The sequence below is a fragment of the Eschrichtius robustus genome, chromosome 1 (assembly GCF_028021215.1).
Source record: "Eschrichtius robustus isolate mEscRob2 chromosome 1, mEscRob2.pri, whole genome shotgun sequence".
Taxonomy (NCBI): domain Eukaryota; kingdom Metazoa; phylum Chordata; class Mammalia; order Artiodactyla; family Eschrichtiidae; genus Eschrichtius; species Eschrichtius robustus.
The window spans coordinates 101,132,236-101,148,974 of NC_090824.1; positions in this window are offsets into that span (position 1 = coordinate 101,132,236).

Below are 16,739 nucleotides of genomic sequence, written 5' to 3' on the forward strand. Positions count from 1 at the left end.
CTCGACAATGATGCCCTTGGCCAAAAAGGGCGTATGCGTTTTCTCCTGAATATATTCAGGAAAAAACGCATACGCCCTTTTTGGCCAACCAAGCAACCTGCAAAGGCAAATCAGCGCTACAAAGAAGTCTCGCTTCCCATCGGTCAAAAGGACCATGCTGAGTAAAGTGTCTAAACCAGAAATGCAGGGCAGGCCATGGAGAAACTGGAGCCTTGCTACGCTGATGGGCGGGATGTAAATTGCCAACAGGCACTCTGGAGAAGTGTACGGTGTGTCCTGAAACACCTAAAAAACTCAGCTTAGAGAGCATAGGGCACTTCCACTCATGGGCGTATAAATTGGGAAAACTAAAAATCAGCAAGACACAGGCACCCCAAAGTTTAGGGCTGCTCTGCTGACAAGAACCTCCACTGAGTTACACCTTAAATATCCCAGGAAAGAGAAAAATGGATAAAGACGTTGTGGTCCTTATGTACAATGGAATATCACTCAGCCATGAAATCAACGTCATAAGGCTAGTAGCAACATGATGAGTGGATTTAGGTACGACGATTCTAAGTGAAATAAGTCAAACAGAAAAAGACACTTATCATAAGATATCACTTATAGAGGGAATGTAAAAACCGCTACACTTGAACTGAATTACAAAACAGAACAGAGTCACACGTTTAGAAAACACACTATGGCTGCTTAACGGGAAAGGTGAGGTGGGGTGATGCGTAAAACAAGGGTTTCAAATTAGCTCAGATACCGTTCCATAAACCCAATATGTAATAGACAAGACCTACTCCTTGCTCAGTGAACTGGACTCAACACCCCCTATTCAACGCCCAAGAATATATCTGACTAGTAAGAATCTTAAAACCTATGTGTTGATATCCCTCTGTAAGTGAGTCAAGTGGGTGTAAAGCGGCCTAAACACAGCAGTGAAAAGCAGCTAAACCCCATTATAAAAATCAACTACTTTTAAAAACCCGTGAAACAAAGACAGTGAAAGAGAGACAAATTCTTACAAAATTCGTTCAGGGGCTGTGATGCCACCTGGATTGACCATATCTAGACCCACTGCTGATTGAGACATAAGGGTGGACACTCTTGCGGCTTAGAGTATTGGTGAGGTTGGGTGAGCAAACACAGACCCTTTAAAGTAATACTGCGGGGTACCCATCCCATGGGTCCCAAATCTCCAGGTTCAAGGGCATCTTCCTACATCGAAAACATGCATGAGAAACCCAGAAGATGGTACACCGTGTGATCGGGAAAGGTTTCCAAAACGCACCTCATTTCTCATCTCCTTGTGCTCGGGTTCGCCATTCCAACCGCTTTACTAGCAATCTCCCTCCTTGGAGAATCAGCACCTTTCACCTCCTGTTCCGTACAGGTAGCCATTTGTCCTGAGGATGAACGGGAAGAGGGGGAACCAATGAGAGACTAGCTCTAGGTGTTGGGACAGGCACAGGTCACTCTATTTTCCCATCAGGAAGAAGAATTAACCACAGGCTCAGCCTGCGCCCCCGGAACCAGAATAGGGCCTGAAGCAATCCTGCGCTTTTGCGGCCTGCTCCCAAAAATGCGAGTTGAAAAACGTAGCCCAGGGGCACTGCAATTCACAAACCTGCAGAGTTATCAATGATAACTCTCGTCCACAAATATATTGAGGGAAGGCAACGAAAAGGATTTGAAAGCAAGGCAGAATTGCAGGAAACTGATTTCAGGAGGTAGAATCGAATCGCCTTTAAAGCACAGGAAAAGCGGCAAAACCTCGACAATGATGCCCTTGGCCAAAAAGGGCGTATGCGTTTTTTCCTGAATATATTCAGGAAAAAACGCATACGCCCTTTTTGGCCAACCAAGCAACCTGGAAAGGCAAATCAGCGCTACAAAGAAGTCTTGCTTCCCATCGGTCAAAAGGGCCGTGCTGTATAAACTGTTAAAACCAGGAATGCAGGACAGGCCATGAAGAAACGGGAGCCTTCCTACGCTGATGGGCGGGATGTCAATTGCCAACAGCCACTCTGGAGAAGTGTACGGTGTGTCCTGAAACACCTAAAAAACTCAGCTTAGAGAGCATAGGGCACTTCCACTCATGGGCGTATAAATTGGGAAAACTAAAAATCAGCAAGACACAGGCACCCCAAAGTTTAGGGCTGCTCTTCTGACAAGAACCTCCACTGAGTTACACCTTAAATATCCCAGGAAAGAGAAAAATGGATAAAGACGTTGTGGTCCTTATGTACAATGGAATATCACTCAGCCATGAAATCAACGTCATAAGGCTAGTAGCAACATGATGAGTGGATTTAGTTACGACGATTCTAAGTGAAATAAGTCAAACAGAAAAAGACACTTATCATAAGATATCACTTATAGAGGGAATGTAAAAACCGCTACACTTGAACTGAATTACAAATCAGAACAGCGTCACACGTTTAGAAAACACACTATGGCTGCTTAACGGGAAAGGTGAGCTGGGGTGATGCTTAAAACAAGGGTTTCAATTTAGCTCAGATACCGTTCCATAAACCCAATATGTAATAGACATGACCTACTCCTTGCTCAGTGAACTGGACTCAACAGCCCCTATTCAACGCCCAAGAATATATCTGACTAGTAAGAATCTTAAAACCTATGTGTTGATATCCCTCTGTAAGTGAGTCAACTGGGTGTAAAGCGGCCTAAACACAGCAGTGAAAAGCAGCTAAACCCCATTATAAAAATCAACTACTTTTAAAAACCCGTGAAACAAAGACAGTGAAAGAGAGAGAAATTCTTACAAAATTCGTTCAGGGGCTGTGATGCCACCTGGATTGACCATATCTGGAACCACTGCTGATTGAGATATATGGGTGAACACTCTTGGGGCTGAGAGGTTTGGTGAGGTTGGGTGAGCAAAAGCAGACCCTTTTAAGTAATACTGCGTGGTACCCATCCCATGGGTCCCAAATCTCCAGGTTCAAGGGCATCTTCCTACATCGAAAACATGCATGAGACACCCAGAAGATGGTACACCGTGTGATCGGGAAAGGTTTCTAAAACGCACCTCATTTCTCATCTCCTTGTGCTCGGGTTCGCCATTCCAGCCGTTTTACTAGCAATCTCCCTCCTTGGAGAATCAGCACCTTTAACCTCCTGTTCCGTCCAGGTTGCCATTTGTCCTGAGGATGAACGGGAAGAGGGCGAAACAATGAGAGACTAGCTCTAGGTGTTGGGACAGGCACAGGTGACTCTATTTTCCCATCAGGAAGAAGAATTAACCACAGGCTCAGCCTGCCGCCCGGAACCAGAATAGGGCCTGAAGCAATCCTGCACTTTTGTGGCCAGCTCCCAAAAAAGCGAGTTGAAATATGGAGCTCAGGGGCACTGCAATTCACAAACCTGCCGAGTTATAAATGATAACTCTCGTCCACAAATATATTGAGGGAAGGCAACGAAGAGGATTTGAAAGCAAGCAAGAATTGAAGGAAACTGATTTTAGGAGGTAGATTCGAATCGCCTTTAAAGCACAGGAAAAGCGGCAAAACCTCGACAATGATGCCCTTGGCCAAAAAGGGCGTATGCTTTTTTTCCTGAATATATTCAGGAAAAAACGCATACGCCCTTTTTGGCCAACCAAGCAACCTGCAAAGGCAAATCAGCGCTACAAAGAAGTCTCGCTTCCCATCGGTCAAAAGGACCATGCTGAATAAAGTGTCAAAACCAGAAATGCAGGGCAGGCTATGGAGAAACGGGAGCCTTGCTACGCTGATGGGCGGGATGTAAATTGCCAACAGCCACTCTGGAGAAGTGTACGGTGTGTCCTGAAACACCTAAAAAACTCAGCTTAGAGAGCATAGGGCACTTCCACTCATGGGCGTATAAATTGGGAAAACTAAAAATCAGCAAGACACAGGCACCCCAAAGTTTAGGGCTGCTCTGCTGACAAGAACCTCCACTGAGTTACACCTTAAATATCCCAGGAAAGAGAAAAATGGATAAAGACGTTGTGGTCCTTATGTACAATGGAATATCACTCAGCCATGAAATCAACGTCATAAGGCTAGTAGCAACATGATGAGTGGATTTAGGTACGACGATTCTAAGTGAAATAAGTCAAACAGAAAAAGACACTTATCATAAGATATCACTTATAGAGGGAATGTAAAAACCGCTACACTTGAACTGAATTACAAAACAGAACAGAGTCACACGTTTAGAAAACACACTATGGCTGCTTAACGGGAAAGGTGAGCTGGGGTGATGCGTAAAACAAGGGTTTCAATTTAGCTCAGATACCGTTCCATAAACCCAATATGTAATAGACAAGACCTACTCCTTGCTCAGTGAACTGGACTCAACACCCCCTATTCAACGCCCAAGAATATATCTGACTAGTAAGAATCTTAAAACCTATGTGTTGATATCCCTCTGTAAGTGAGTCAAGTGGGTGTAAAGCGGCCTAAACACAGCAGTGAAAAGCAGCTAAACCCCATTATAAAAATCAACTACTTTTAAAAACCCGTGAAACAAAGACAGTGAAAGAGAGAGAAATTCTTACAAAATTCGTTCAGGGGCTGTGATGCCACCTGGATTGACCATATCTAGACCCACTGCTGATTGAGACATATGGGTGAACACTCTTGGGGCTGAGAGGTTTCGTGAGGTTGGGTGAGCAAAAGCAGACCCTTTTAAGTAATACTGCGTGGTACCCATCCCATGGGTCCCAAATCTCCAGGTTCAAGGGCATCTTCCTACATCGAAAACATGCATGAGACACCCAGAAGATGGTACACCGTGTGATCGGGAAAGGTTTCTAAAACGCACCTCATTTCTCATCTCCTTGTGCTCGGGTTCGCCATTCCAGCCGTTTTACTAGCAATCTCCCTCCTTGGAGAATCAGCACCTTTAACCTCCTGTTCCGTCCAGGTTGCCATTTGTCCTGAGGATGAACGGGAAGAGGGCGAAACAATGAGAGACTAGCTCTAGGTGTTTTGACAGGCACAGGTCACTCTATTTTCCCATCAGGAAGAAGAATTAACCACAGGCTCAGCCTGCCGACCGGAACCAGAATAGGGCCTGAAGCAATCCTGCACTTTTGTGGCCAGCTCCCAAAAAAGCGAGTTGAAATATGGAGCTCAGGGGCACTGCAATTCACAAACCTGCCGAGTTATAAATGATAACTCTCGTCCACAAATATATTGAGGGAAGGCAATGAAGAGGATTTGAAAGCAAGGAAGAATTGAAGGAAACTGATTTTAGGAGGTAGATTCGAATCGCCTTTAAAGCACAGGAAAAGCGGCAAAACCTCGACAATGATGCCCTTGGCCAAAAAGGGCGTATGCGTTTTCTCCTGAATATATTCAGGAAAAAACGCATACGCCCTTTTTGGCCAACCAAGCAACCTGCAAAGGCAAATCAGCGCTACAAAGAAGTCTCGCTTCCCATCGGTCAAAAGGACCATGCTGAGTAAAGTGTCTAAACCAGAAATGCAGGGCAGGCCATGGAGAAACTGGAGCCTTGCTACGCTGATGGGCGGGATGTAAATTGCCAACAGGCACTCTGGAGAAGTGTACGGTGTGTCCTGAAACACCTAAAAAACTCAGCTTAGAGAGCATAGGGCACTTCCACTCATGGGCGTATAAATTGGGAAAACTAAAAATCAGCAAGACACAGGCACCCCAAAGTTTAGGGCTGCTCTGCTGACAAGAACCTCCACTGAGTTACACCTTAAATATCCCAGGAAAGAGAAAAATGGATAAAGACGTTGTGGTCCTTATGTACAATGGAATATCACTCAGCCATGAAATCAACGTCATAAGGCTAGTAGCAACATGATGAGTGGATTTAGGTACGACGATTCTAAGTGAAATAAGTCAAACAGAAAAAGACAGTTATCATAAGATATCACTTATAGAGGGAATGTAAAAACCGCTACACTTGAACTGAATTACAAAACAGAACAGAGTCACACGTTTAGAAAACACACTATGGCTGCTTAACGGGAAAGGTGAGGTGGGGTGATGCGTAAAACAAGGGTTTCAAATTAGCTCAGATACCGTTCCATAAACCCAATATGTAATAGACAAGACCTACTCCTTGCTCAGTGAACTGGACTCAACACCCCCTATTCAACGCCCAAGAATATATCTGACTAGTAAGAATCTTAAAACCTATGTGTTGATATCCCTCTGTAAGTGAGTCAAGTGGGTGTAAAGCGGCCTAAACACAGCAGTGAAAAGCAGCTAAACCCCATTATAAAAATCAACTACTTTTAAAAACCCGTGAAACAAAGACAGTGAAAGAGAGAGAAATTCTTACAAAATTCGTTCAGGGGCTGTGATGCCACCTGGATTGACCATATCTAGACCCACTGCTGATTGAGACATAAGGGTGGACACTCTTGCGGCTTAGAGTATTGGTGAGGTTGGGTGAGCAAACACAGACCCTTTAAAGTAATACTGCGGGGTACCCATCCCATGGGTCCCAAATCTCCAGGTTCAAGGGCATCTTCCTACATCGAAAACATGCATGAGAAACCCAGAAGATGGTACACCGTGTGATCGGGAAAGGTTTCCAAAACGCACCTCATTTCTCATCTCCTTGTGCTCGGGTTCGCCATTCCAACCGCTTTACTAGCAATCTCCCTCCTTGGAGAATCAGCACCTTTCACCTCCTGTTCCGTACAGGTAGCCATTTGTCCTGAGGATGAACGGGAAGAGGGGGAACCAATGAGAGACTAGCTCTAGGTGTTGGGACAGGCACAGGTCACTCTATTTTCCCATCAGGAAGAAGAATTAACCACAGGCTCAGCCTGCCCCCCCCCGGAACCAGAATAGGGCCTGAAGCAATCCTGCGCTTTTGCGGCCTGCTCCCAAAAATGCGAGTTGAAAAACGTAGCCCAGGGGCACTGCAATTCACAAACCTGCAGAGTTATCAATGATAACTCTCGTCCACAAATATATTGAGGGAAGGCAACGAAAAGGATTTGAAAGCAAGGCAGAATTGCAGGAAACTGATTTCAGGAGGTAGAATCGAATCGCCTTTAAAGCACAGGAAAAGCGGCAAAACCTCGACAATGTTGCCCTTGGCCAAAAAGGGCGTATGCGTTTTTTCCTGAATATATTCAGGAAAAAACGCATACGCCCTTTTTGGCCAACCAAGCAACCTGGAAAGGCAAATCAGCGCTACAAAGAAGTCTTGCTTCCCATCGGTCAAAAGGGCCGTGCTGTATAAACTGTCAAAACCAGGAATGCAGGACAGGCCATGAAGAAACGGGAGCCTTCCTACGCTGATGGGCGGGATGTCAATTGCCAACAGCCACTCTGGAGAAGTGTACGGTGTGTCCTGAAACACCTAAAAAACTCAGCTTAGAGAGCATAGGGCACTTCCACACATGGGCGTATAAATTGGGAAAACTAAAAATCAGCAAGACACAGGCACCCCAAAGTTTAGGGCTGCTCTGCTGACAAGAACCTCCACTGAGTTACACCTTAAATATCCCAGGAAAGATAAAAATGGATAAAGACGTTGTGGTCCTTATGTACAATGGAATATCACTCAGCCATGAAATCTACGTCATAAGGCTAGTAGCAGCTTGATGAGTGGATTTAGGTACGACGATTCTAAGTGAAATAAGTCAAACAGAAAACGACACTTACCATAAGATATCACTTATAAAGGGAATGTAAAAACCGCTACACTTGAACTGAATTACAAAACAGAACAGAGTCACACGTTTAGAAAACACACTATGGCTGCTTAACGGGAAAGGTGAGGTGGGGTGATGCGTAAAAGAAGGGTTTCAAATTAGCTCAGATACCGTTCCATAAACCCAATATGTAATAGACAAGACCTACTCCTTGCTCAGTGAACTGGACTCAACACCCCCTATTCAACGCCCAAGAATATATCTGACTAGTAAGAATCTTAAAACCTATGTGTTGATATCCCTCTGTAAGTGAGTCAAGTGGGTGTAAAGCGGCCTAAACACAGCAGTGAAAAGCAGCTAAACCCCATTATAAAAATCAACTACTTTTAAAAACCCGTGAAACAAAGACAGTGAAAGAGAGACAAATTCTTACAAAATTCGTTCAGGGGCTGTGATGCCACCTGGATTGACCATATCTAGACCCACTGCTGATTGAGACATATGGGTGAACACTCTTGGGGCTGAGAGGTTTGGTGAGGTTGGGTGAGCAAAAGCAGACCCTTTTAAGTAATACTGCGTGGTACCCATCCCATGGGTCCCAAATCTCCAGGTTCAAGGGCATCTTCCTACATCGAAAACATGCATGAGACACCCAGAAGATGGTACACCGTGTGATCGGGAAAGGTTTCTAAAACGCACCTCATTTCTCATCTCCTTGTGCTCGGGTTCGCCATTCCAGCCGTTTTACTAGCAATCTCCCTGCTTGGAGAATCAGCACCTTTAACCTCCTGTTCCGTCCAGGTTGCCATTTGTCCTGAGGATGAACGGGAAGAGGGCGAAACAATGAGAGACTAGCTCTAGGTGTTGGGACAGGCACAGGTCACTCTATTTTCCCATCAGGAAGAAGAATTAACCACAGGCTCAGCCTGACGCCCGGAACCAGAATAGGGCCTGAAGCAATCCTGCGCTTTTGCGGCCAGCTCCCAAAAAAGCGAGTTGAAAAATGGAGCTCAGGGGCACTGCAATTCAAAAACCTGCAGAATTATAAATGATAACTCTCGTCCACAAATATATTGAGGGAAGGCAACGAAGAGGATTTGAAAGCAAGGAAGAATTGAAGGAAACTGATTTCAGGAGGTAGATTCGAATCGCCTTTAAAGCACAGGAAAAGCGGCAAAACCTCGACAATGATGCCCTTGGCCAAAAAGGGCGTATGCGTTTTCTCCTGAATATATTCAGGAAAAAACGCATACGCCCTTTTTGGCCAACCAAGCAACCTGCAAAGGCAAATCAGCGCTACAAAGAAGTCTCACTTCCCATCGGTCAAAAGGACCATGCTGAGTAAAGTGTCTAAACCAGAAATGCAGGGCAGGCCATGGAGAAACTGGAGCCTTGCTACGCTGATGGGCGGGATGTAAATTGCCAACAGGCACTCTGGAGAAGTGTACGGTGTGTCCTGAAACACCTAAAAAACTCAGCTTAGAGAGCATAGGGCACTTCCACTCATGGGCGTATAAATTGGGAAAACTAAAAATCAGCAAGACACAGGCACCCCAAAGTTTAGGGCTGCTCTTCTGACAAGAACCTCCACTGAGTTACACCTTAAATATCCCAGGAAAGAGAAAAATGGATAAAGACGTTGTGGTCCTTATGTACAATGGAATATCACTCAGCCATGAAATCAACGTCATAAGGCTAGTAGCAACATGATGAGTGGATTTAGGTACGACGATTCTAAGTGAAATAAGTCAAACAGAAAAAGACACTTATCATAAGATATCACTTATAGAGGGAATGTAAAAACCGCTACACTTGAACTGAATTACAAATCAGAACAGCGTCACACGTTTAGAAAACACACTATGGCTGCTTAACGGGAAAGGTGAGCTGGGGTGATGCGCAAAACAAGGGTTTCAATTTAGCTCAGATACCGTTCCATAAACCCAATATGTAATAGACAAGACCTACTCCTTGCTCAGTGAACTGGACTCAACACCCCCTATTCAACGCCCAAGAATATATCTGACTAGTAAGAATCTTAAAACCTATGTGTTGATATCCCTCTGTAAGTGAGTCAAGTGGGTGTAAAGCGGCCTAAACACAGCAGTGAAAAGCAGCTAAACCCCATTATAAAAATCAACTACTTTTAAAAACCCGTGAAACAAAGACAGTGAAAGAGAGAGAAATTCTTACAAAATTCGTTCAGGGGCTGTGATGCCACCTGGATTGACCATATCTAGACCCACTGCTGATTGAGACATATGGGTGAACACTCTTGGGGCTGAGAGGTTTCGTGAGGTTGGGTGAGCAAAAGCAGACCCTTTTAAGTAATACTGCGTGGTACCCATCCCATGGGTCCCAAATCTCCAGGTTCAAGGGCATCTTCCTACATCGAAAACATGCATGAGACACCCAGAAGATGGTACACCGTGTGATCGGGAAAGGTTTCTAAAACGCACCTCATTTCTCATCTCCTTGTGCTCGGGTTCGCCATTCCAGCCGTTTTACTAGCAATCTCCCTCCTTGGAGAATCAGCACCTTTAACCTCCTGTTCCGTCCAGGTTGCCATTTGTCCTGAGGATGAACGGGAAGAGGGCGAAACAATGAGAGACTAGCTCTAGGTGTTGGGACAGGCACAGGTCACTCTATTTTCCCATCATGAAGAAGAATTAACCACAGGCTCAGCCTGCCGCCCGGAACCAGAATAGGGCCTGAAGCAATCCTGCGCTTTTGCGGCCTGCTCCCAAAAATGCGAGTTGAAAAACGTAGCCCAGGGGCACTGCAATTCACAAACCTGCAGAGTTATCAATGATAACTCTCGTCCACAAATATATTGAGGGAAGGCAACGAAGAGGATTTGAAAGCAAGGCAGAATTGCAGGAAACTGATTTCAGGAGGTAGAATCGAATCGCCTTTAAAGCACAGGAAAAGCGGCAAAACCTCGACAATGATGCCCTTGGCCAAAAAGGGCGTATGCGTTTTTTCCTGAATATATTCAGGAAAAAATGCATACGCCCTTTTTGGCCAACCAAGCAACCTGGAAAGGCAAATCAGCGCTACAAAGAAGTCTTGCTTCCCATCGGTCAAAAGGGCCGTGCTGTATAAACTGTCAAAACCAGGAATGCAGGACAGGCCATGAAGAAACGGGAGCCTTCCTACGCTGATGGGCGGGATGTCAATTGCCAACAGCCACTCTGGAGAAGTGTACGGTGTGTCCTGAAACACCTAAAAAACTCAGCTTAGAGAGCATAGGGCACTTCCACTCATGGGCGTATAAATTGGGAAAACTAAAAATCAGCAAGACACAGGCACCCCAAAGTTTAGGGCTGCTCTGCTGACAAGAACCTCCACTGAGTTACACCTTAAATATCCCAGGAAAGAGAAAAATGGATAAAGACGTTGTGGTCCTTATGTACAATGGAATATCACTCAGCCATGAAATCAACGTCATAAGGCTAGTAGCAACATGATGAGTGGATTTAGGTACGACGATTCTAAGTGAAATAAGTCAAACAGAAAAAGACACTTATCATAAGATATCACTTATAGAGGGAATGTAAAAACCGCTACACTTGAACTGAATTACAAATCAGAACAGCGTCACACGTTTAGAAAACACACTATGGCTGCTTAACGGGAAAGGTGAGCTGGGGTGATGCTTAAAACAAGGGTTTCAATTTAGCTCAGATACCGTTCCATAAACCCAATATGTAATAGACATGACCTACTCCTTGCTCAGTGAACTGGACTCAACACCCCCTATTCAACGCCCAAGAATATATCTGACTAGTAAGAATCTTAAAACCTATGTGTTGATATCCCTCTGTAAGTGAGTCAACTGGGTGTAAAGCGGCCTAAACACAGCAGTGAAAAGCAGCTAAACCCCATTATAAAAATCAACTACTTTTAAAAACCCGTGAAACAAAGACAGTGAAAGAGAGACAAATTCTTACAAAATTCGTTCAGGGGCTGTGATGCCACCTGGATTGACCATATCTAGACCCACTGCTGATTGAGACATAAGGGTGGACACTCTTGCGGCTTAGAGTATTGGTGAGGTTGGGTGAGCAAACACAGACCCTTTAAAGTAATACTGCGGGGTACCCATCCCATGGGTCCCAAATCTCCAGGTTCAAGGGCATCTTCCTACATCGAAAACATGCATGAGAAACCCAGAAGATGGTACACCGTGTGATCGGGAAAGGTTTCCAAAACGCACCTCATTTCTCATCTCCTTGTGCTCGGGTTCGCCATTCCAACCGCTTTACTAGCAATCTCCCTCCTTGGAGAATCAGCACCTTTCACCTCCTGTTCCGTACAGGTAGCCATTTGTCCTGAGGATGAACGGGAAGAGTGGGAACCAATGAGAGACTAGCTCTAGGTGTTGGGACAGGCACAGGTCACTCTATTTTCCCATCAGGAAGAAGAATTAACCACAGGCTCAGCCTGCCCCCCCGGAACCAGAATAGGGCCTGAAGCAATCCTGCGCTTTTGCGGCCTGCTCCCAAAAATGCGAGTTGAAAAACGTAGCCCAGGGGCACTGCAATTCACAAACCTGCAGAGTTATCAATGATAACTCTCGTCCACAAATATATTGAGGGAAGGCAACGAAAAGGATTTGAAAGCAAGGCAGAATTGCAGGAAACTGATTTCAGGAGGTAGAATCGAATCGCCTTTAAAGCACAGGAAAAGCGGCAAAACCTCGACAATGATGCCCTTGGCCAAAAAGGGCGTATGCGTTTTTTCCTGAATATATTCAGGAAAAAACGCATACGCCCTTTTTGGCCAACCAAGCAACCTGGAAAGGCAAATCAGCGCTACAAAGAAGTCTTGCTTCCCATCGGTCAAAAGGGCCGTGCTGTATAAACTGTCAAAACCAGGAATGCAGGACAGGCCATGAAGAAACGGGAGCCTTCCTACGCTGATGGGCGGGATGTCAATTGCCAACAGCCACTCTGGAGAAGTGTACGGTGTGTCCTGAAACACCTAAAAAACTCAGCTTAGAGAGCATAGGGCACTTCCACACATGGGCGTATAAATTGGGAAAACTAAAAATCAGCAAGACACAGGCACCCCAAAGTTTAGGGCTGCTCTGCTGACAAGAACCTCCACTGAGTTACACCTTAAATATCCCAGGAAAGAGAAAAATGGATAAAGACGTTGTGGTCCTTATGTACAATGGAATATCACTCAGCCATGAAATCTACGTCATAAGGCTAGTAGCAGCTTGATGAGTGGATTTAGGTACGACGATTCTAAGTGAAATAAGTCAAACAGAAAACGACACTTACCATAAGATATCACTTATAAAGGGAATGTAAAAACCGCTACACTTGAACTGAATTACAAAACAGAACAGAGTCACACGTTTAGAAAACACACTATGGCTGCTTAACGGGAAAGGTGAGGTGGGGTGATGCGTAAAAGAAGGGTTTCAAATTAGCTCAGATACCGTTCCATAAACCCAATATGTAATAGACAAGACCTACTCCTTGCTCAGTGAACTGGACTCAACACCCCCTATTCAACGCCCAAGAATATATCTGACTAGTAAGAATCTTAAAACCTATGTGTTGATATCCCTCTGTAAGTGAGTCAAGTGGGTGTAAAGCGGCCTAAACACAGCAGTGAAAAGCAGCTAAACCCCATTATAAAAATCAACTACTTTTAAAAACCCGTGAAACAAAGACAGTGAAAGAGAGACAAATTCTTACAAAATTCGTTCAGGGGCTGTGATGCCACCTGGATTGACCATATCTAGACCCACTGCTGATTGAGACATATGGGTGAACACTCTTGGGGCTGAGAGGTTTGGTGAGGTTGGGTGAGCAAAAGCAGACCCTTTTAAGTAATACTGCGTGGTACCCATCCCATGGGTCCCAAATCTCCAGGTTCAAGGGCATCTTCCTACATCGAAAACATGCATGAGACACCCAGAAGATGGTACACCGTGTGATCGGGAAAGGTTTCTAAAACGCACCTCATTTCTCATCTCCTTGTGCTCGGGTTCGCCATTCCAGCCGTTTTACTAGCAATCTCCCTGCTTGGAGAATCAGCACCTTTAACCTCCTGTTCCGTCCAGGTTGCCATTTGTCCTGAGGATGAACGGGAAGAGGGCGAAACAATGAGAGACTAGCTCTAGGTGTTGGGACAGGCACAGGTCACTCTATTTTCCCATCAGGAAGAAGAATTAACCACAGGCTCAGCCTGACGCCCGGAACCAGAATAGGGCCTGAAGCAATCCTGCGCTTTTGCGGCCAGCTCCCAAAAAGCGAGTTGAAAAATGGAGCTCAGGGGCACTGCAATTCAAAAACCTGCAGAATTATAAATGATAACTCTCGTCCACAAATATATTGAGGGAAGGCAACGAAGAGGATTTGAAAGCAAGGAAGAATTGAAGGAAACTGATTACAGGAGGTAGATTCGAATCGCCTTTAAAGCACAGGAAAAGCGGCAAAACCTCGACAATGATGCCCTTGGCCAAAAAGGGCGTATGCGTTTTCTCCTGAATATATTCAGGAAAAAACGCATACGCCCTTTTTGGCCAACCAAGCAACCTGCAAACGCAAATCAGCGCTACAAAGAAGTCTCACTTCCCATCGGTCAAAAGGACCATGCTGAGTAAAGTGTCTAAACCAGAAATGCAGGGCAGGCCATGGAGAAACTGGAGCCTTGCTACGCTGATGGGCGGGATGTAAATTGCCAACAGGCACTCTGGAGAAGTGTACGGTGTGTCCTGAAACACCTAAAAAACTCAGCTTAGAGAGCATAGGGCACTTCCACTCATGGGCGTATAAATTGGGAAAACTAAAAATCAGCAAGACACAGGCACCCCAAAGATTAGGGCGGCTCTGCTGACAAGAACCTCCACTGAGTTACACCTTAAATATCCCAGGAAAGAGAAAAATGGATAAAGACGTTGTGGTCCTTATGTACAATGGAATATCACTCAGCCATGAAATCAACGTCATAAGGCTAGTAGCAACATGATGAGTGGATTTAGGTACGACGATTCTAAGTGAAATAAGTCAAACAGAAAAAGACACTTATCATAAGATATCACTTATAGAGGGAATGTAAAAACCGCTACACTTGAACTGAATTACATATCAGAACAGCGTCACACGTTTAGAAAACACACTATGGCTGCTTAACGGGAAAGGTGAGCTGGGGTGATGCGTAAAACAAGGGTTTCAATTTAGCTCAGATACCGTTCCATAAACCCAATATGTAATAGACAAGACCTACTCCTTGCTCAGTGAACTGGACTCAACACCCCCTATTCAACGCCCAAGAATATATCTGACTAGTAAGAATCTTAAAACCTATGTGTTGATATCCCTCTGTAAGTGAGTCAAGTGGGTGTAAAGCGGCCTAAACACAGCAGTGAAAAGCAGCTAAACCCCATTATAAAAATCAACTACTTTTAAAAACCCGTGAAACAAAGACAGTGAAAGAGAGAGAAATTCTTACAAAATTCGTTCAGGGGCTGTGATGCCACCTGGATTGACCATATCTAGACCCACTGCTGATTGAGACATATGGGTGAACACTCTTGGGGCTGAGAGGTTTCGTGAGGTTGGGTGAGCAAAAGCAGACCCTTTTAAGTAATACTGCGTGGTACCCATCCCATGGGTCCCAAATCTCCAGGTTCAAGGGCATCTTCCTACATCGAAAACATGCATGAGACACCCAGAAGATGGTACACCGTGTGATCGGGAAAGGTTTCTAAAACGCACCTCATTTCTCATCTCCTTGTGCTCGGGTTCGCCATTCCAGCCGTTTTACTAGCAATCTCCCTCCTTGGAGAATCAGCACCTTTAACCTCCTGTTCCGTCCAGGTTGCCATTTGTCCTGAGGATGAACGGGAAGAGGGCGAAACAATGAGAGACTAGCTCTAGGTGTTGGGACAGGCACAGGTCACTCTATTTTCCCATCAGGAAGAAGAATTAACCACAGGCTCAGCCTGCCGCCCGGAACCAGAATAGGGCCTGAAGCAATCCTGCACTTTTGTGGCCAGCTCCCAAAAAAGCGAGTTGAAATATGGAGCTCAGGGGCACTGCAATTCACAAACCTGCCGAGTTATAAATGATAACTCTCGTCCACAAATATATTGAGGGAAGGCAACGAAGAGGATTTGAAAGCAAGGAAGAATTGAAGGAAACTGATTTTAGGAGGTAGATTCGAATCGCCTTTAAAGCACAGGAAAAGCGGCAAAACCTCGACAATGATGCCCTTGGCCAAAAAGGGCGTATGCGTTTTCTCCTGAATATATTCAGGAAAAAACGCATACGCCCTTTTTGGCCAACCAAGCAACCTGCAAAGGCAAATCAGCGCTACAAAGAAGTCTCGCTTCCCATCGGTCAAAAGGACCATGCTGAGTAAAGTGTCTAAACCAGAAATGCAGGGCAGGCCATGGAGAAACTGGAGCCTTGCTACGCTGATGGGCGGGATGTAAATTGCCAACAGGCACTCTGGAGAAGTGTACGGTGTGTCCTGAAACACCTAAAAAACTCAGCTTAGAGAGCATAGGGCACTTCCACTCATGGGCGTATAAATTGGGAAAACTAAAAATCAGCAAGACACAGGCACCCCAAAGTTTAGGGCTGCTCTGCTGACAAGAACCTCCACTGAGTTACACCTTAAACATCCCAGGAAAGAGAAAAATGAATAAAGACGTTGTGGTCCTTATGTACAATGGAATATCACTCAGCCATGAAATCAACGTCATAAGGCTAGTAGCAACATGATGAGTGGATTTAGGTACGACGATTCTAAGTGAAATAAGTCAAACAGAAAAAGACACTTATCATAAGATATCACTTATAGAGGGAATGTAAAAACCGCTACACTTGAACTGAATTACAAAACAGAACAGAGTCACACGTTTAGAAAACACACTATGGCTGCTTAACGGGAAAGGTGAGGTGGGGTGATGCGTAAAACAAGGGTTTCAAATTAGCTCAGATACCGTTCCATAAACCCAATATGTAATAGACAAGACCTACTCCTTGCTCAGTGAACTGGACTCAACACCCCCTATTCAACGCCCAAGAATATATCTGACTAGTAAGAATCTTAAAACCTATGTGTTGATATCCCTCTGTAAGTGAGT